We start from the raw sequence: 20,313 nt of genomic DNA, 5'->3' as shown, positions 1-20,313 counted from the left end.
AACCACAAATTTACTTTTTCTCAATAATCCTCAGAATAGAAACTCTCCTTCTGACTTCCTCATCTTGGCCGAAAGTCATAAAATAACAACTATAGAAATCTTCCAATGGTCAACTTGATCTGAACCCTTGAAAACCAACTTGGTCCCCAAGTCTTGTTTAAGACCGTAGATACACACCAGGGAAGAACAGAAATTCTCTTTCCCATGTATCCTATTTCGGATAGAGCAGAGAGTTGGGAAGAAGAGATGAGACCAAGTTGCATGTATGAGGAAAAGATTTACCTATAACCTAAGCTTGATTTGGTTTGGATTTGTTGAGATGACTTCTGCCTTTCAAGCTTAGTTTCTCTTTCTTGCTTCTTTGGTGACTATCTTGGTGAAGAAGCTCTTTCTCTCTTTCTCTTTCTTACTTTTCTGAAACTGATTTGACTTGGTCAGAGAGAGAGATGAACATTGCTTTTGGTTAAGCAAAAGAGAGGGATTTGCATTTCTAAAACCAGATCGGGCTTGGATCGGGTGTTGGTATGCTTGGCCCGATTTAATTTCTTTGGCTTCTTTCTTTGCTTTTGCTTGGGCTCTTTATTTTACTTTCAACCCAATATTCTTGCTGATTGCTTTTGGGCTATTAACATTTGGCCTGCAACAATAAACAATTAGTTAATATGTAGATATAAATAATCAACACTTAATTATTTATTTTGCCCAAAAATAATGTTTGTCATCACTAATTAATTTAGTTAATTTCTTAACTCAACAATCTCTCCCTTGATGACAAACATGATTTAAGCAATAAGCAAAAAAATGAGTTTGAGTAAAGTTTAAAAACTCACTTTGATTTTTGTCATTTGCTTTTATGTTGCTCCCCCTTTCCTTTTCAAAAATTGCTCCCCCTGGATTTATGCTCTTCTCTTCTTTCCTGTTTACATATGCTTATATGGAACCAAACAGATGCTATGTACCAACCAAAAATGTAGTAAACAGTGATAGTTTTAATAGCCAAAATAGAGCTTTAACACATCAGGGTCAGGGTCAAGATAGCAATATATCATAAAGCAAGTTTCCAACCTCATTCACAACAGTTCACAATATTTGCAAACATTTGCAAATCAAGCTTATTAAAATCTGCAGCAGTCAAACAAAATCCACAAAAAACAGTAATCAAAGACAATTTTAGTCAGAATAACATGCTCCTATTACTCCCCCTTTTGTCATCAAGGGTTGATAATAAGCAAGAGCCACAAAAACATCACTATAAACCCTGCAAGAAAGGTCAGTGCACAGTCCAAATTACTAACTAAACTACCAAAAGTGCAGCAGTATCCAAAGTTTATACAGTCATCCAAGACAACAAAAATAAGTCCAACAGTAGCAAAAAAAAACAGAGTTTATGAGACAGAAAATAGAGCAGCATCAATAGTTTTCATGAGACAAATTCTAGGTATCAGAACCATCCCCCTCCGAAGCAGCTTCCTCTTCAACATCAGTGGCAATGTCTTCATCATTATTAAGGTTATCAATAAAGGTCATGAGCACAGCCACCCTATCTCTTGATTTCTTCAGGAAGTTCTCATGCTTGCTAGCTAGCTTCCTTTGTTCCTTTCTCATGGCAATTAAGTGATTTGATTGGGAAACAAACTCTTGAGCAACATCCTTAACCACATTCAGCAGAGCAAATTTCTTCCCAGTGAAAATGGAAGTACCCTCAGTGGAAGGAGGAGGAGAGTCATCTGGGATGTATTCTTCATCATCATCATCTAGAACCACTCTCTCAGATTGAGTTGGTCCTTTTTTCTGTTTCACTGAACCACCTCCCTTTAGATATGAATGTCTATTTTCATATTTCTCATTGGTCAAGTCAATACCAAAATACTTAAAAATACAAGTTAGAAACATGCCATAAGAAAGTACTTTGTCTTTTTCACTCCTAACAGAATCAAACATGTATCTAACCATCAAATATGCAAATGAAAGTTCAGTTTTGGTGAGAATGACATATAAAACAAGAGTGTCAGTGTGATGAGCGGATAATTTGTACGCTTTTTGGCATTGTTTTTAGTATGTTTTTAGTATGATCTAGTTAGTTTTTAGTATATTTTTATTAGTTTTTAGTTAAAATTCACTTTTCTGGACTTTACTATGAGTTTGTGTGTTTTTCTGTGATTTCAGGTATTTTCTGGCTGAAATTGAGGGATCTGAGCAAAAACTGATCCAGAGACTCAAAAGGACTGCAGATGCTGTTGGATTCTGACCTCCCTGTACTCGAAGTGGATTTTTTGGAGCTACAGAAGCCCAATTGGCGCGCTCTCAACGGCGTTGGAAAGTAGACATCCTGGGCTTTCCAGCAATATATGATAGTTCATACTTTGCCCAAGATTTGATGGCCCAAACCGGCGTTTAAAGTCACCTCAAGAAATTCCAGCGTTAAACGCCGGAACTGGCACCTAATTGGGAGTTAAACGCCCAAACTGGCATAAAAGCTGGCGTTTAACTCCAAGAGGAGTCTCTACACGAAAAATGCTTCATTGCTCAGCCCAAGCACACACCAAGTGGGCCCGGAAGTGGATCTTTATGTCATTTACTCATCTTTGTACACCTTAGGCTACTAGTTTTCTATAAGTAGGACCTTGTACTATTGTATTTGACATCTTGGTAGCTATCTTTGAGTTTTATGCTATCTTAGATCATTTGGGAGGCTGGCCTCACGGCCATGCCTAGACCTTGTTCTTATGTATTTTCAACGGTGGAGTTTCTACACACCATAGATTAAGGTGTGGAGCTCTGCTGTACCTCGAGTATTAATGCAATTACTATTGTTCTTCTATTCAATTCCGCTTGTTCTTTGTCCAAGATATCACTTGTTCTTCAACTTGATGAATGTGATGATCTGTGACACTCATCATCATTCTCACTCATGAACAAGGTGACTGACAACCACTCTTGTTCTACAAGCAATCAAAGCTCTAGTGAATATCTCTTGGATTCCTGATAACACGGTGCATGGTTGATCGCCTGACAACCGAGTGCTCGCCTGACAAATGAGCCAGCCATTCCGTGAGATCAGAGTCTTCGTGGTATAGGCGAGAACTGATGGCGGCATTCAAGAGAATCCGGAAGGTCTAACCTTGTCTGTGGTATTCTGAGTAGGATTCAATGATTGAATGACTGTGACGTGCTTCAAACTCCTGAAGGCGGGGCGTTAGTGACAGACGCAAAAGAATCACTGGATTCTATTCCGGCCTGATTGAGAACCGACAGATGGATAGCCGTGCCGTGACAGGGCGCGTTGAACATTTCCAATGAGAGGATGGGAGGTAGCCACTGACAACGGTGAAACCCTTGCATAAGCTTGCCATGGAAAGGAGTAAGAAGGATTGGATGAAGACAGTAGGAAAGCAGAGAGACGGAAGGGAAGGCATCTTCATGCGCTTGTCTGAAGCTCTCACCAATGATATACATAAGTATCTCTATCTTTATCTTTATGCTTTATTCGTTTATCACTATACCCATTTGAGTCTGCCTGACTGAGATTTACAAGGTGACCATAGCTTGCTTCATACCAACAATCTCCGTGGGATCGACCCTTACTCACGTAAGGTATTACTTGGACGACCCAGTGCACTTGCTGGTTAGTTGTGCGAAGTTGTGTAATGCCATGGAATTGAGCTACCAAGTTTTTGGAGTTCATGACCGGGGATTATGAGAGTTGTGAAAAGTATTGTTCACAATTTCGCGCACCAAGTTTTTGGCGCCGTTGCCGGGGATTGTTCGTGTATGGACAACTGACGGTTCATCTTGTTGCTTAGATTAGGTATTTATTTTTTCGAAATTCTTGAAGATGAAGTCTAGAGTTTCATGATGATTTGTTGAAGTCTGGCTGGCTGAGAAGCCATGTCTAATCACATTGGACCGAGGTTTCAACTTATCATCACAAGAGCTTTTTGATTTTTATCAATCTTGCTTTTGGAGCAGTGATTTGCTAAGGCTTGGCTGGCCTTTGGCCATGTCTAGTGTTTTGGACCGAAGCTTTCTTTGAAAGCTTGGCTGGCTGTGAAGCCATGTCTAATTCCTGGACCGGAGTCTTAGACTAGCATTGCACTGATTCCTGGAATTCTCATTAAGAATTTTGATATCTTTTTCCACTTAATTTTCGAAAAACACAAAAAAAAATAAAAAAAAAAACATAAAATATTTTCTATTTCCTTTTCTTGTTTGAGTCTAGTGTCTCATCTTAAGTCTGGTGTCAATTGCATACATTCATGTGTCTTAAGGATCTTCAAATAATTCTTGATGATTTCTTACTCTGATCTTTGAATTCTTTTGACTTGAGTGTTTATGTGTCTCATATAGTGTCAGTAGTATACAAACTGCTAAGTTTGGTGTCTTGCATGCATTGTTATTTGATTCTTGTTGCATTTTGATTATTAAAAATCCAAAAATATTTTTTTAGTTGTGTCTTTTCAAGTCAATAATACAAAGAATTGAAGATTCAAAACATGCTGCAGAGGAATTATACAGAAAAAGCTGGGCGTTCAAAACGCCCAGTGAAGAAGGACAGACTGGCGTTTAAACGCCAGCCAGGGTACCTGGTTGGGCGTTTAACGCCCAAAAAGGGTGCATTTTGGGCGTTAAACGCCAGAATGGATGCCATTCTGGGCGTTTAGCGCCAGGATGGCAAAGGGGGAAGATTTTGTTTTCAAATCAATTTTTTTTCAAGTTTTCAAAGTTTTTCAAAATCAAATCTTTTTCAAATCATATCTTTTCAATCAAATGTTTTCAAAGTCAATTTCTTTCCTTTTTCAAAGATACTTACTAACAATTAATGATTTGATTGAACATCTCAAATTTGTTGCCTTTTCTGTTGAGAAAGGTTTAATGTTTGAATCATATCTTTTCTTGTTAGGCAAGTCACTAATTTTCAAAATCAAATCTTTTAAAAAAATTGTTTTCAAAACATATCTTTTAAAATTGTTTTCAAATCAAATTTTTTCAATCATATCTTTTTAATCACATCTTTTTCAAAATAAATTTTTAATCAAATCTTTTTGATTTCTAATTTCAAAATCTTTTTCAAAAATCACTTGATTTCTTTTCCACTTTCAATTTTCGAAAATTATCAATCAATTTTTAAAAATGTTTTTGACATCTTTCTAATTAATTTTCGAAAATTCTCTTTCCTCCTTCTCACATCCTTCTATTTATGGAGTACTACTCCTTCTTAATGCACAATTCGAACTCTATCTAATCAAGTTCGAATTCTTCTACCTTCTTTCTTCTATTTTTCTTTTCCTCTGACACCTCAAGGAATCTCTATACTGTGACATAGAGGATTCCACATTTTCGTGTTCTCTTCTCTTTCATATGAGCAGGAGCAAAGACAAAGGCATTCTTGTTGAAGCGGACCCTGAACCTGAAAGGACCTTGAAGCGAAAGCTAAAAGAAGCTAAGGCTCAACTCTCTGTTGAGGACCTGACCGAATTCTTCAAGGAAGAAGAACCCATGGCAGCCGAAAACAACAATAATGCCAACAATGCAAGGAAGGTGCTGGGTGACTTTACTGCACCTACTCCCAATTTCTATGGGAGAAGCATCTCTATCCCTGCCATTGGAGCAAACAACTTTGAGCTTAAGCCTTAGTTAGTTTCTCTAATGCAACAGAATTACAAGTTCCATGGACTTCCAATGGAAGATCCTCATCAGTTTTTAGCTGAGTTCTTGCAAATCTGTGACACAGTCAAGACTAATGGGGTTGACCCTGAGGTCTACAGACTGATGCTATTCCCTTTTGCTGTAAGAGACAGAGCTAGAATATGGTTGGACTCACAACCTAAAGATAGCCTGGACTCTTGGGAAAAGCTAGTCAATGCCTTCTTGGCAAAGTTCTTTCCACCTCAAAAATGGAGTAAGCTTAGAGTGGAAGTCCAAACCTTCAGACAGAAGGATGGAGAATCCCTCTATGAAGCTTGGGAAAGATACAAACAATTAATCAGAAAATGTCCCTTAGACATGCTTTCTGAATGGAGCATCATACGTATTTTCTATGATGGTCTCTCTGAACTATCCAAGATGTCTTTGGATAGCTCTGCTGGAGGATCTCTTCATCTGAAGAAGACGCCTACAGAGGCTCAGGAACTAATTGAGATGGTTGCAAATAACCAATTCATGTACACTTCTGAAAGGAATCCTGTGAACAATGGGACAAGTCAGAAGAAAGGAGTTCTTGAGATTGATGCTCTGAATGCCATACTGGCTCAGAATAAGATATTGACTCAACAAGTCAATTTGATTTCTCAAAGTCTGTCTGGAATGCAAGATGCACTTGGCAGTACTAAGGATGCTTCACCTGAGGAAGAAGCTTATGATCCTGAGAACCCTTCAATGGAAGAGGTGAATTACCTAGGAGAACCCTATGGAAACACCTATAATTCTTCATGGAGAAATCACCCAAATTTCTCATGGAAGAATCAAGAGAGACCTCAACAAGGTTTCAATAATAATAATGGTGGAAGAAACAGGTTTAGCAATAACAAGCCTTTTCCATCATCTTCTCAGCAACAGACAGAGAATGCTAAGCAGAACCCCTCTGACTTAGCAACCATGGTCTCTGATCTAATCAAAACCACTCAAAGTTTCATGACTGAAACAAGGTCCTCCATTAGGAATTTGGAGGCACAAGTGGGACAGCTGAGCAAGAAAGTTACTAAACTCCCTCCTAGTACTCTCCCAAGTAATACAGAAGAAAATCCAAAAGGAGAGTGCAAAGCCATAACCATGGCCGAATATGGAGAGGAAAGAGAGGAGGTGGACGCCACTGAGGAAGACCTCAATGGGCGTGCACCAACCTCCTCTGAGTTCCCCAATGAGTAACCATGGGAATCTGAGGCTCAAAATGAGACCATAGAGATTCCATTGGACTTACTTCTGCCTTTCATGAGCTCTGATGAGTATTCTTCCTCTGAAGAGGATGAGTATGTCACTGAAGAGCAAGTTGCTAAATACCTTGGAGCAATCATGAAGCTAAATGACAAGTTATTTGGAAATGAGACTTGGGAAGATGAACCTCCCTTGCTCACCAAAGAACTGGATGACTTGTCTAGGCAGAAATTACCTCAAAAGAGACAAGATCCTGGGAAGTTTTCCATACCTTGTACCATAGACACCATGACCTTCAAGAAGGCCCTGTGTGACTTAGGGTCAAGTGTGAACCTCATGCCTCTCTCTGTAATGGAGAAGCTAGGGATCTTTGAGGTACAAGCTGCAAGAATCTCATTGGAGATGGCAGACAACTCAAGAAAATAAGCTCATGGACTTGTAGAGAATGTTTTGGTAAAAGTTGAAGACCATTACATCCCTACTGATTTCATAGTCCTAGAGACTGGGAAGTGCATGGATGAATCCATCATCCTTGGCAGACCCTTCCTAGCCACAGCAAAGGCTGTGATTGATGTTGATAGAGGTGAACTGATCATTCAAGTGAATGAAAAATCCTTGGTGTTTAAGGCTCAAGGATATCCCTCTGTCACCATGGAGAAGAAGCATGAAGAGCTTCTCTCAAATCAGAGACAAATAGAGCCCCCACAGTTAAACTCTAAGTTTGGTGTTGGGAGGCCACAACCAAACTCTAAGTTTGGTGTTGAACCCCCACATTCAAACTCTAAGTTTGGTGTTGGGAGGTTCCCACATTGCTCTGAGTATCTGTGAGGCTCCATGAGAGCCCTCTGTCAAGCTACTGACATTAAAGAAGCGCTTGTTGGGAGGCAACCCAATGATTATATTTTATCTATTTCCCTTTGTTATTTTATGTTTTTTGTAGGTTGATGATCATAAGAAGTCACAAAATCCATTGAAAAAGCAAAAACAGAATGAAAAACAGGAAGAAAAACAGCACACCCTGGAGGAAGAACCCACTGGCGTTTAAACGCCAGTGAGGCTAGCAGTTGGGCGTTTAACGCCCAGTCTGGCACCATTCTGGGCGTTTAACGCCAGAAAGCGGCACCAGACTGGCGTTAAACGCCAGAAAAGGGCAAGAACCTGGCGTTAAACGCCAGGAATGGGCACCAGCCCGGCGTTTAACGCCAGAAATGGCTCAAAACGTGATTTTGAGCAACATTTGGTGCAGGGATGACTTTTCCTTGACACCACAGGATCTGTGGACCCCACAGGATCCCCACCTACCCTACCACCACTCTCTCTCTTCTTCCCCCATTCACCAATCACCTCAATACCTCTTCCCCGAAAATCCTTCACCTATCAAATCCCATCTTTCTCTTCACCACTCACATCCATCCTTCACAAAACCCCACCAACCTCACCCTTCAAATTCAAACCACTTTCCCTCCCAAACCCACCCATAATGGCCGAACTCCATCTCCCCTCTCTCCTATAAATACCCTTCTTCACTCCTTCATTTTCACACAACCTAAACACCACTTCTCCCCTTCTTTGGCCGAATACAAAGCCATCCCCTTCTCCCTCATTTCTTCTTCTTCTACTCTCTTCTTTCTTCTTTTGCTCGAGGACGAGCAAACATTTTAAGTTTGGTGTGGTAAAAGCGTTGCTTTTTCGTTTTTCCATAACCATCTATGGCATCCAAGGCCGGAGAAACCTCTAGAAAGAGGAAAGGGAAGGCAAAAGCTTCCACCTCCGAGTCATGGGAGATGGATAGATTCATCTCAAGGGTGCATCAAGACCACTTCTATGAAGTTGTGGCCTTGAAGAAGGTGATCCCCGAGGTCCCCTTTTCACTCAAAAGGGGTGAATATCTGGAGATCCGCCATGAGATCCGAAGAAGAGGTTGGGAAGTTCTTACCAACCCCATTCAACAAGTCGAAATCTTAATGGTTCAAGAGTTCTATGCCAATGCATGGATCACCAAGAACCATGATCAAAGTGTGAACCCGAATCCAAAGAATTATCTCACTATGGTTCGGGGGAAATACTTGGATTTTAGTCCGGAAAGTGTAAGGTTGGCATTCAATTTGCCCATAATGCAAGGAGATGAACATCCTTACACTAGAAGGGTCAACTTTGATCAAAAGTTGGACCAAGTCCTCACAGTTATATGTGAAGAGGGCGCACAATGGAAGAGAGATTCAAGAGGCAAGCCGGTTCAATTGAGAAGGCATGACCTCAAGCCCATGGCTAGAGGATGGTTGGAGTTCATTCAACGCTCAATCATTCCCACTAGCAACCGGTCCGAAGTTACCATAGACCGGGCTATCATGATCCATACCATCATGATTGGAGAAGAAGTGGAAGTTCATGAGGTTATAGCCCAAGAACTCTATAAAGTGGCGGACAAGTCTTCCACCTTGGCAAGGCTAGCCTTTCCTCATCTCATTTGTCACCTCTGTTATTCAGTTGGAGTTGACATAGAAGGAGATACCCCCATTGATGAGGACAAGCCCATCACCAAGAAAAGGATGGAGCAAACAAGAGACCCCTCTCATCATGAGATCCCTGAGATACCTCAAGGGATGCACTTTCCTCCACAAAACTATTGGGAGCAAGTGAACACCTCCCTAGGAGAATTGAGTTCCAACATGGGACAACTAAGGGTGGAGCACCAAGAACACTCCATTCTCCTCCATGAAATTAGAGAAGATCAAAGAATCATGAGAGAGGAGCAACAAAGACAAGGAAGAGACATTGAGGAGCTCAAGCACTCCATAAGACCTTCAAGAGGAAGAACAAGCCGCCATCACTAAGGTGGACCCGTTCTTTGATTTCCTTGTTCTTTATTCTTCTGTTTTTCGAATTTTATGCTCATGTTTATCCATGTTTGTGTCTTGTGATCATTAGTGTCTTTAGTGTCTATGCCTTAAAGTTATGAATGTCCTATGAATCCATCACCTTTCTTGAATAAAAACGTGCTTAATTGAAAAGAAAAAGAATTGCATGAATTTTGAATTTTATAATAGTTTAATTATTTTGATGTGGTGGCATTACTTTTGTCTTCTGAATGTATGCTTAAATAGTGCATATGTCTTTTGAATTTGTGGTTCATGGATGTTGGCTCTTGAAAGAATGATGAAAAAGGAAACATGTTACTGAGGATCTGAAAAATCATAAAAATGATTCTTGAAGCAAGAAAAAGCAGTGAATACAAAAGAAAAAAAAAGAGGCGAAAAAAAAAACTAAAAAAAAAAGAGAAAGAAAAAGAATAAAGTTGTGATCCAAGGCAAAAAGAGTGTGCTTAAGAACCCTGGACACCTCTAATTGGGGACTCTAGCAAAGCGGAGTCACAATCTGAAAAGGTTCACCCAATTATGTGTCTGTGGCATGTATGTATCCGGTGGTAATACTGGAAGACAGAGTGCTTTGGGCCACGGCCAAGACTCAATAAGTAGCTGTGTTCAAGAATCATCATACTTAACTAGGAGAATCAATAACACTATCTGGATTCTGAGTTCCTAAAGAAGCCAATCATTCTGAATTCCAAAGGATAGAGTGAGATGCCAAAACTATTCAGAGGCAAAAAGCTAAAAGCCCCGCTCATCTAATTAATACTGATCTTCATAGATGTTTTTGGAGTTCATTGCATATTCTCTTCTTTTTATCTTATTTGATCTTCAGTTGGTTGGGGACAAGCAACAATTTAAGTTTGGTGTTGTGATGAGCGGATAATTTGTACGCTTTTTGGCATTGTTTTTAGTATGTTTTTAGTATGATCTAGTTAGTTTTTAGTATATTTTTATTAGTTTTTAGTTAAAATTCACTTTTCTGGACTTTACTATGAGTTTGTGTGTTTTTCTGCGATTTCAGGTATTTTCTGGCTGAAATTGAGGGATCTGAGCAAAAATCTGATCCAGAGACTCAAAAGGACTGCAGATGCTGTTGGATTCTGACCTCCCTGCACTCGAAGTGGATTTTCTGGAGCTACAGAAGCCCAATTGGCGCGCTCTCAACGGCGTTGGAAAGTAGACATCCTGGGCTTTCCAGCAATATATGATAGTTCATACTTTGCCCAAGATTTGATGGCCCAAACCGGCGTTTAAAGTCACCTCAAGAAATTCCAGCGTTAAACGCCGGAACTGGCACCTAATTGGGAGTTAAACGCCCAAACTGGCATAAAAGCTGGCGTTTAACTCCAAGAGGAGTCTCTACACGAAAAATGCTTCATTGCTCAGCCCAAGCACACCAAGTGGGCCCGGAAGTGGATCTTTATGTCATTTACTCATCTTTGTACACCTTAGGCTACTAGTTTTCTATAAGTAGGACCTTGTACTATTGTATTTGACATCTTGGTAGCTATCTTTGAGTTTTATGCTATCTTAGATCATTTGGGAGGCTGGCCTCACGGCCATGCCTAGACCTTGTTCTTATGTATTTTCAACGGTGGAGTTTCTACACACCATAGATTAAGGTGTGGAGCTCTGCTGTACCTCGAGTATTAATGCAATTACTATTGTTCTTCTATTCAATTCCGCTTGTTCTTTGTCCAAGATATCACTTGTTCTTCAACTTGATGAATGTGATGATCCGTGACACTCATCATCATTCTCACTCATGAACAAGGTGACTGACAACCACTCTTGTTCTACAAGCAATCAAAGCTCTAGTGAATATCTCTTGGATTCCTGATAACACGGTGCATGGTTGATCGCCTGACAACCGAGTGCTCGCCTGACAAATGAGCCAGCCATTCCGTGAGATCAGAGTCTTCGTGGTATAGGCGAGAACTGATGGCGGCATTCAAGAGAATCCGGAAGGTCTAACCTTGTCTGTGGTATTCTGAGTAGGATTCAATGATTGAATGACTGTGACGTGCTTCAAACTCCTGAAGGCGGGGCGTTAGTGACAGACGCAAAAGAATCACTGGATTCTATTCCGGCCTGATTGAGAACCGACAGATGGATAGCCGTGCCGTGACAGGGCGCGTTGAACATTTCCAATGAGAGGATGGGAGGTAGCCACTGACAACGGTGAAACCCTTGCATAAGCTTGCCATGGAAAGGAGTAAGAAGGATTGGATGAAGACAGTAGGAAAGCAGAGAGACGGAAGGGAAGGCATCTTCATGCGCTTGTCTGAAGCTCTCACCAATGATATACATAAGTATCTCTATCTTTATCTTTATGCTTTATTCGTTTATCACTATACCCATTTGAGTCTGCCTGACTGAGATTTACAAGGTGACCATAGCTTGCTTCATACCAACAATCTCCGTGGGATCGACCCTTACTCACGTAAGGTATTACTTGGACGACCCAGTGCACTTGCTGGTTAGTTGTGCGAAGTTGTGTAATGCCATGGAATTGAGCTACCAAGTTTTTGGAGTTCATGACCGGGGATTATGAGAGTTGTGAAAAGTATTGTTCACAATTTCGCGCACCACAGTGTATGAAACCCTATGATATGAACCACTTTGAGAAAGTATGATGTGGTTGACCATTCGGTGCAACTGAGCACGTTCAGATCCTAGGGCTTTGTGAGTGGGTGTAATGCCATCAATTAAGGAGACATGTTCACAGATACTAGCCAGGGTATGAAACACCAACTCCTTCATCCCACTTAACTGAAGTGTAAGCACAAGGCCCAACATCAGTATACTTCAAAGCATCACTGATAGTCTCATTGTTTAAAACTATATCTCGGCCCTTTACATATGAGTGAGCAGTGCCTTCATGATAAGTCATATTAGCATAAAATTCTTTGACCAACAAGGGATAAACAGGCTTTTTGATATCAAAAAGATGATTCCAGTCCAGAAAAATCAAGTTATCAACAAAAGGAAAACCTTTTCTTTTCAAAGATTGCAGATCAGCAAGAAAAGATGGACACAGGGTACGATGGCAGATTTGAATCTATAAGGGTTATAGTTCGAATGAGAGGTCAAAAAGTGAGCTTTGTGATCAAACGGCCCAATGTCAGGTTCACTAACTGATTTGAGAGGAACTCGAGTTTTACCTCTCTGTGAGCGCACAGGAACTGACCTTACCCTGGGTTGTGGTGGCTCGGGAACAGGTTCCTCCATTGCCGGACGTTTCCCTTTGGATGAGGATGGCTTTGAAGAACCAGGTTTTGAAGAGGCAGGTTTGGAAGGCGTCGCCTTTGGTGGTGGCGTCGGTTTGGTAGAGGCAGGATACCTTGGAGTGGTCTTGGTACGCGCCATGGGATCAGTTCGAGGAGGAGAAGGTGAGGGAGTGAAAGTGGTGTCTTGAGAACGGGTTGATGGTCTAGGATATCCTGGAAGTTTATGGATTTTCTCACGAGGTGCTCTTTTAGCAATAACTTTCTTCCCCATTTTGGTTAGATTTAAGCTTTTGGTGGAGGAGACAGTGGAGTGAGAGGGAAGAAACCAAAGGGTTGAGGAGAAGTTATGGAGGGAAGAGAGGGAGTGTTGGTAACCGTACCCAAAAGTGATTTTCCAAAACCATGCAACTGTATCACTTTTTGAAATGACATGAAAAGACCTGACCTCATAAATTTAAGATTTGATTTGATTTGAAAATAAAACAGGAAAAGAATTTTAAATTTTGAAAAAACCAAAAAAATAAACTGAAAATCTTTTTGGATTATAAACATTAAATGAAAAATTATTAAAAAATAAACACACAACCCATCACCCAAAAAATGTAACATTCACATATGGGCCCAGAGATAGTTGGATTTAAGGAAACACAATGGACCACTCTAGATCTGATTTTGAGGTAGGCCCAGATTATCTTTCATTTGAAACAAGCCCAGAACACACTGGCTTGATGGAGACATTCATCACCTGCCCAGAATTGTCTCATACCTGTTTATGAGACAAAAATCTCTAGCAAATATATCAACAATTTTTAAATAAAGAATCATAACTCAAAATTCCTAGACAAGTCCTAAGCATACAGAATCTATCCTCAGCTAATGGTTTTGTAAAAATATCTGCTAATTGCTCCTCAGATTTAACAAACTGAATACTAATATCCCTTTTTTGGACATGTTCTCTTATTGAGTGAAATTTCACTTCAATATGCTTCGTCCTTGAGTGCAAAACTGGATTTTTAGAAATATTAATGGCACTCATATTATCACACATCAAGGGAATATTTTCATCCTTTAATTTGTAATCAGCAAGTTGTGTTTTTAACCATAAAAACTGAGAACAACAAGAAAAAGCAGCCATATACTCAGCCTCTGCAGTGGATAAGGCCACTGTTGGTTGCTTCTTACTTGACCAAACATTTAAGGACTTTCCAAGGAAGCAACATAAACCAGAAGTTCTCCTTCTATCAACTCTATCACTAGCAAAATCTGCATCACAATAACCAACTACAGAAAAATCATCAATCTTAGGATACCAAAGACCAAAATTAGATGTGCCATGAACATATCTAATGATCCTTTTAACTGCAGAAAGATGTGACTCTTTAGGTTTGGATTGGAACCTAGAACACAATCCAACACTTTGCACAATATCGGGTCTAGAGGAAGTTAGGTACATAAGAGAACCAATCATTCCTCTATACCTAGTCTCATCAACATCTTTCTCAGTTTCTCCCTTATCTAACTTAGAACTAGGATGCATGGGTGTTCCCATGGGTTTGGCATTTTTCATACCAAATTTCTTAACTAATTCCTTGGCATACTTTTCTTAATGAATGAAAATACCTTTTTCAGTTTGTTTAATTTGCAGCCCAAGGAAGAAATTAAGTCCACCCATCATACTCATGTCAAATTCACTTGTCATGAGTTTTCCAAATTCAGAACAAAGGGATTCATTTGCTGATCCAAAAATAATGTCATCAACATATATTTGGACTAGAATAAAAGAATCATTAAAGTTTTTGATGAATAGAGTTGTGTCAGTGGTGCCTCTTTGAAAACCATTTTTCAAAAGGAAAGAGCTAAGTCTCTCATACCAAGCTCTAGGAGCTTGTCTTAAACCATAGAGAGCTTTAGACAATTTGAAAACATGATTAGAATGTACTTTATTTTCAAAACCAGGAGGCTGCTCCACATACACTTCTCAATCTATCACACCATTCAAAAATGCACATTTCACATCCATTTGATATAATTTAAAACCACAAAATGCAGCATAAGCTAAGAGAAGTCTTATGGCTTCCATTCGGGCAATAGGGGCGAAGGATTCATCAAAGTCTATTCCTTCTTCTTGGTCATATCCTTGAGCCACTAGCCTTGCCTTGTTTCTTGCAATGCTACCATCTTCTCCCAACTTGTTCCGAAATATCCACTTGGTGTCGGTCACTTTCTTTCCACTTGGCCTTGGAACCAAAGTCCACACTTGGTTCTTCTCAAACTCAAGAAGCTCATCCTCCATTGCTTTAACCCAAGAAGGGTCATCAAGTGCTTTCTTGACATTTTGAGGCTCTATTTGTGAAAGGAGGGCAATGTTGGATCCTTCATTTGCCTTTCTAGTGGAAGACCTTGTTTGCACTCCATGAGAGACGTCCCCAATGACAAATTCCTTAGGATAATTCTTTAAGAATCTCCACTCACGAGGTCTGGTGGACTTGGAGACAGATTCAGTTACCAAGGGATTCTGGGCACTGCTGGCTGCAAGATTTCCTTCAGATATATGAGACAAAGTGGAATTGTCTCTTGAATTTTCAGCATTTGCAGTTTCTGGTTCAGTTTGTCCAGAATTTTCTTTTCCATGATTTTGAGCGGTTTCATCCTCCTTTTGAGCTTGATTTCCTGCATCACAATCTTTCAAAATGCTTTGCACCAAGTTAGTATCACAAAATGTAACGTGTATGGACTCCTCAATAATTCTAGCATCTTGATGATAAACCCTATATGCTTTACTAGTTGTGGAATATCCTACAAACAAACACTCATAAACCTTTGGATCAAATTTACCCAAATTATCTTTGTTATTTAAAACAAAACATTTGCATCCAAAGATGTGCAAGTAATCTAAGTTTGGTGGGTAGCCTTTCCAAAGTTCATAAGGAGTTTTCTTCAAAAATTTTCTTATGATTGTTCTATTCAAAATGTGGCAAGCCGTATTGACCGCTTCAGCCCAAAGGAATTTTGAAATATTACTCTCATAAAGCATAGCTCTTGTCATCTCTTGTATGCTTCTATTTCTTCTTTCCACAACACCATTTTGTTGTGGTGTTCTTGGACAAGAGAAGTTGTGAGATATTCCAAATTCCTCACAAAAGGATTCAAACAAATTATTTTTAAATTCAGTTCCATGATCGCTTCTTATAGAAGATATCTTTAAATTCTTTTCATTTTGAAGTTTCTTGCAAAAAGGTTCAAAGGCTGAAAAAGCTTCATTTTTGTGTGCAAGGAATAAAACCCAACCAAACCTAGTATAGTCATCCACAATTACTAAACCATAATGTTTACCACCTAGACTTTGAGTTCTTGTTGGACCAAATAAATCAATGTGTAGCAACTCAAGTGGTCTTTTAGTAGATATGTCTTCCTTTGGTTTAAAAGAACTTTTTGTTTGTTTTCCCATTTGGCAAGCATCACAAGTGATGTCTTTGTCAAACTTTATCAAAGGGAGACCTTTTACTAATTCTTTCTTTACAAGTTTGTTTATTTGAAACATACTTGCATGGCCCAATCTCTTGTGCCATAACCACTTTTCAGATTCTTTAGAGTGAAGACAAGCTACATTTTGATCCTTTAGTTCATCAAGAGTAAGTCCATACATATTATTAAAACGCTTGGCAACAAACATCACTTCATTTGTCTTTTCATTAACAATACAGCATTCAAGCCTTTTGAAAACAACTAAATATCCTAAATCACACAGCTGACTTATACTCAAAAGATTGTGCTTTAAACCACATACCAAAAGCACATCATCAATGAAAGTAGATTGCTCATTACCTACTTTTCCAACAGCAATGATTTTACCTTTACCATCATCTCCAAAGGTCACAAAACCTCCATCATACTTATTTAGTTTGATGAAGTAGGTTGACCTTCCAGTCATGTGCCTTGAACATCCACTATCCATGTACCACATGTCCTTTTTGTTCTTGGATGCTAGGCAAATCTGCATGATGAGTTTCAAGTAGACTTAGGTATCCAAATTAATTTGGATCCTTTGAAGTTAATCCATCTTGGTTGCCTAAGTGCATTGAAATCACAAACAATATTGTAAACTTTGTTTCCAACAACTCTTTTTTCAATGAAGCATTGTGCATATGAGTGACCAAATTTCTTATAATTAACACAATGATTTTTTGATGTGTGCCGCTGAAATAGAGGTGAGTTATATTGCTTGAAATGATTAAATGGTTGGAATTTTCTGGTTTTTGGAGGAGATGCATTTCTTTTGACAAACTGATTTTTGTTATAATTATTCCTCTTTGCAAAAATATTTTCACCAGAATTTTTTTGAATATTTTTACCTTTCGAAAATGAGGTTTTGTTGTAAAATATTGGTTTCTTGAAAGCATCCTCATTTTTCGAAATGTAACCCAAACCTGGCCGGTTTGGACTCGGACCAGTTCTTGGTGAAAGCTCAGTTTCACTTGTGTTTGCTTCATCAAATTTTTCTTCACAAGTTGAAGCATATCCGATACCTGATTTGTTTGGTATGGATTTGGTATTTGATGAAGAAGCCACAAATTTTATAGAGGAAGTATTAGAAACTGCATCTTCCTTGGCTATGTAGCCTAAACCAGATTTTTCAAACAATGGTCTTTGACTTGCAAGTAATTTGTCCAAGTTTTTGGAACCTTGAGCAAATTTTGCTAAGTCACCATTCAGCCTTTTAATCTTATCATTTAATCTTTCATTTTTAGCAATTAACTCATGAGAAGGATCCACAATATGCTTTCCTTTTAATTTTTCAAGTTCAGATTTTAGAAATCTGTTTTCTTCAATGATGTCCAATGCACATTCAGTTTCCTTCACTTTTTCTTTTAAAAAATTATTTTCGGCTCTTAACACATATCTTTCAGATCTGCATTCATTGTATTTATCAAGCAGTTTTGATGTGTTTAAAGTGAGATCATCAATAATAGCATGCAAGTCCTTAATGGTCAAATCATAATAGTTTACCTCATCAAGATTGTTGTTTCCAGCCATGAAGCAGTCTTTGTCATCTCCTTCAGATTCTTCTTCTTCATTTGAGTCATTCTCAAGATCCTCCCAAGCTGCCATGAGTACTCTCTTCCTTTCCTTCTGATCTACCCTTTGTCATCCTTTTTGAGCTTTGGACAATTTAGCTTGAAGTGTCCAGCCTCCTTGCAGTGATGGCACGTCACTTTGCTTAAGTCGATCTTGTGCTCATTTGAACTTGAACCTTTGTATTTGCCCTTGTTCTTCATCATTCTTCTAAATCTCCTAGCAAAAAACAAAAGTTCGTCATCTGAAATACCATCACTAGACTCACTCTCTTTCGGTTCTATTTGTGACTTGAGGGCTATTCCCTTTTTCTTTGAGTCTGTGTTTGTGTGTGTGGCTTCATAGGCAAGGAGTTTTCCTCTCAGCTCATCATAGGTTATGGGACTTATGTTGTTACTCTCAGTTAGGACAGTTGCAGTGTTTTTCCATTCTTTTGTGAGGCTTCCAAGGAGTTTTCTCACTAAGGTTTGTTCTGCATAATTTGTACCCATAGCATCAAGGTTGTTGATTATGATTGAGAATCTCTCAAACGCTTCATCAATGCTTTCTCCATCCTTCATGCTAAACATCTCGTACTCTTTTCGCAGCATATCAATCCTCGTTTCTTTTACTTGTTTGGTGCTTTCGTGTGTAACCTGGAGTTTTTCCTAGATTTCTTTGGCTGTCTTGCATCTAGACACCTTCCGGTACTCTTCAAAGCTGATAGCACAGTGAAAAAGGTTGATTGCTTTAGCATTCAGCTCTATCTTCTTCTTATCATCTTCATTCCATTCAGCTTCTTCTTTTGGAGTCACCACTCCATCAGCACTTGTTTTTGTTGGGATCTTTGGACCGCTTACAATGATCTTCCATATGTTGTAGTCGATGGATTGGATGAAGATCCTTATCCTTTCTTTCCAGTAGGAATAGTTCTTCCCGTTGAAGAAAGGTGACCGGTTGTTTGACTAGCCATTAGTGAGGGTGTAAGCAACTGTGGTTGTGCCCAAGTTGTTTGCCATTGGATCTTTGCTCCAAGCGGTTAAGATTGATTCTTGAGACCTTAGCTCCTGATACCAATTGAAGGTTATGGTAGGCTTAGAGAAGGGGGTTGAATCTATGCCTTGCTTTTTAAGTTGCTGTTATGACCCTTTTTAAACAAAATTACAATTCTGATTCTGTTTGAACTCAGCAGCGGAAATTTAGGAGACAATTTATTTTTGTCTCATGAATATCAGAAAACAGAACTCAGCAGAGAAGTGAAAAGCGAACACCAGCATGTATCTTGGTTCGGTTACCTTGTGCTATGCAACCTACATCCAGTCTCCTCCACAATTATGGAAGAATTTCACTATAGTTAACAGTATTACATACACTAATTTCACACTCAAGTTCTAACCTAACTTGACATTGGCTATGCCAACTCCTAACTATTCACTCTTAGTGCTAACCCAACTAAGAAAGGGATACCAAACAGGTACAAGATACAAGACACTTAACCAACCTAAAGAAATCAGAAAAATAACTCTAGACTTTTCTCTCAAGTGTATCACTCAGCCTTTTTCCACTCATGGCTTTTACTTGAGCTTTCTCACAATACCTTTTCTCACAAGAAATTACAGAAAGATAAACATAGAAAAGTACATTACAATCAGTAAAACATGAAGGAGATTGATTTCATTAACAGCCTCTTCGCTATGTGCAAAACCAAATTTGCAAACCTCAGATGCAGTTCTTCAGTATTGGTCGAATGCTTCTTTGAAAGAAAGCATTATCCAAGTAGAGGAACTTCTTAACAGAACACTGTTCTCACTCTCTGGTTTTCTCTTCTTGGTTCTGAATGAGCAAGAAGTCTTCTTTTATTCTCCTTGCATGTTGCTGGGACCTTCTTCCAAGGTCAACACCTTGAGCCTTGAGCTTCACCAACCACAGATTTACTTTTTCTCAATAATCCTCAGAATAGAAACTCTCCTTCTGACTTCCTCATCTTGGCCGAAAGTCATAAAACAGCAACCATAGAAATCTTCCAATGGTCAACTTGATCTAAACCCTTGAAAACCAACTTGGTCTCCAAGTCTTGTTTAAGACCGTAGATACACACCAGGGAAGAACAGAAATCCTCTTTCCCATGTATCCTATTTCGGATAGAGCAGAGAGTTGGGAAGAAGAGATGAGACCGAGTTGCATGTATGAGGAAAAGATTTACCTATAACCTAAGCTTGATTTGGTTTGGATTTATTGAGATGACTTCTGCCTTTCAAGCTTAGTTTCTCTTTCTTGCTTCTTTGGTGACT

The 20,313-nt window shown here is 39.2% G+C and overlaps 1 non-coding gene across 1 annotated transcript; it reads right to left on the bottom strand.

Moving 5' to 3' along the window:
- Positions 1-5,901: 5,901 nt before the first annotated feature.
- LOC130964219 (small nucleolar RNA R71) lies at positions 5,902-6,009 on the bottom strand. The gene has a single exon (XR_009080321.1). It is a non-coding gene; the product is annotated as a small nucleolar RNA R71 (small nucleolar RNA).
- Between the last annotated feature and the right edge of the window lie 14,304 nt (positions 6,010-20,313).

The sequence above is a fragment of the Arachis stenosperma genome, chromosome 2 (assembly GCF_014773155.1).
Source record: "Arachis stenosperma cultivar V10309 chromosome 2, arast.V10309.gnm1.PFL2, whole genome shotgun sequence".
NCBI classification, from domain to species: Eukaryota; Viridiplantae; Streptophyta; class Magnoliopsida; order Fabales; family Fabaceae; genus Arachis; species Arachis stenosperma.
Note: the sequence above shows the minus strand (reverse complement) of the source record. Positions and strands in the feature narration are given on the sequence as shown.